Genomic DNA, 2,069 nt, shown 5'->3' on the forward strand with positions numbered 1-2,069 from the left:
GCTGCAACTTGCTGAAAATGTTCATCTAGTTTGAACAGTTCTGTTAAAAACATTGCTTCCAGAGTGCATCAAACATGATTTTAGACCTTGTCTATGGAAAAGTGGTTATTTCTGTAGTTCAATTGCTGCAAACAATGCTGAAAATTGTCCAGTTGTTCCTAATCATCTAGTTTGAACAGTTATGTTAAAAACATTGTATCCAGAGTGCATCAAACATGATTTTAGACCTTGTCTATCGGAAAGTGGTTATTTCTGTAGTTCAATTGCTGAACTTGCTGAAAATGTTCATCTAGTTTGAACAGTTATGTTAAAAACATTGTATCCAGAGTGCATCAAACATGATTTTAGACCTTGTCTATCGAAAAGTGGTTATTTCTGTAGTTCAATTGCAGCAACTTGCTGAAAATTGTCCATAGTGTTCCAATCATCTAGTTTGAACAGTTCTGCAAAAAACATTGCTTCCAGAGTGCATCAAACATTATTTTAGACCTTGTCTATCGAAAAGTGGTTATTTCTGTAGTTCAATTGCTGCAACTTGCTGAAAATGTTCATCTAGTTTGAATAGTTATGTTAAAAACATTGTATCCAGAGTGCATCAAACAGGATTTTAGACCTTGTCTATGGAAAAGTGGGTATTTCTGTAGTTCAATTGCTGCAACTTGCTGAAAATGTTCATCTAGTTTGAACAGTTCTGTTAAAAACATTGCTTCAAACATGATTTTAGACCTTGTCTATGGAAAAGTGGTTATTTCTGTAGTTCAATTGCTGCAAACAATGCTGAAAATTGTCCACAGTTGTTCCTAATCATCTAGTTTGAACAGTTCTGTAAAAAACATTGCTTCCAGAGTGCATCAAACATGATTTTAGACCTTGTCTATCGAAAAGTGGTTATTTCTGTAGTTCAAATGCTGCAACTTGCTGAAAATGTTCATCTAGTTTGAACAGTTATGTTAAAAACATTGTATGCAGAGTGCATCAAACATGATTTTAGACCTTGTCTATCGAAAAGTGGTTATTTCTGTAGTTCAATTGCTGCAAACAATGCTGAAAATTGTCCACAGTTGTTCCTAATCATCTAGTTTGAACAGTTCTGTAAAAAAATGTACTTCTCTAGTGCAAATCAAACATGATTTAGACCTTGTTCATATAAAAGTGGAATTTTTGTAGTTCAATTGCTGCAACTTGCTGAAAATGTTCATCTAGTTTGAACAGTTCTGTTAAAAACATTGTATCCAGAGTGCATCAAACATGATTTTAGACCTTGTCTATCGAAAAGTGGTTATTTCTGTAGTTCAATTGCTGCAACTTGCTGAAAATGTTCATCTAGTTTGAACAGTTCTGTTAAAAACATTGCTTCCAGAGTGCATCAAACATGATTTTAGACCTTGTCTATGGAAAAGTAGTTATTTCTGTAGTTCAATTGCTGCAAACAATGCTGAAAATTGTCCACAGTTGTTCCTAATCATCTAGTTTGAACAGTTCTGCAAAAAACATTGCTTCCAGAGTGCATCAAACATGATTTTAGGCCTTGTCTATCGAAAAGTGGTTATTTCTGTAGTTCAATTGCTGCAACTTGCTGAAAATGTTCATCTAGTTTGAACAGTTCTGTTAAAAACATTGCTTCAAACATGATTTTAGACCTTGTTTATATAAAAGTGATTATTTCTGTAGTTCAATTGCTGCAACTTGCTGAAAATTTTCATCTAGTTTGAACAGTTCTGTAAAAAACATTGCTTCCAGAGTGCATCAAACATGATTTTAGACCTTGTCTATGGAAAAGTAGTCATTTCTGTAGTTCAATTGCTGCAAACAATGCTGAAAATTGTCCACAGTTGTTCCTAATCATCTAGTTTGAACAGTTATGTTAAAAACATTGTATCCAGAGTGCATCAAACATGATTTTAGACCTTGTCTATCGAAAAGTGGTTATTTCTGTAGTTCAATTGCTGCAAACAATGCTGAAAATTGTCCACAGTTGTTCCTAATCATCTAGTTTGAACAGTTCTGCAAAAAACATTGCTTCCAGAGTGCATCAAACATGATTTTAGGCCTTGTCTATCGAAAAGTGG

The sequence above is a fragment of the Oncorhynchus clarkii genome, unplaced genomic scaffold (assembly GCF_045791955.1).
Source record: "Oncorhynchus clarkii lewisi isolate Uvic-CL-2024 unplaced genomic scaffold, UVic_Ocla_1.0 unplaced_contig_126_pilon_pilon___fragment_2___debris, whole genome shotgun sequence".
Lineage (NCBI taxonomy): Eukaryota > Metazoa > Chordata > Actinopteri > Salmoniformes > Salmonidae > Oncorhynchus > Oncorhynchus clarkii.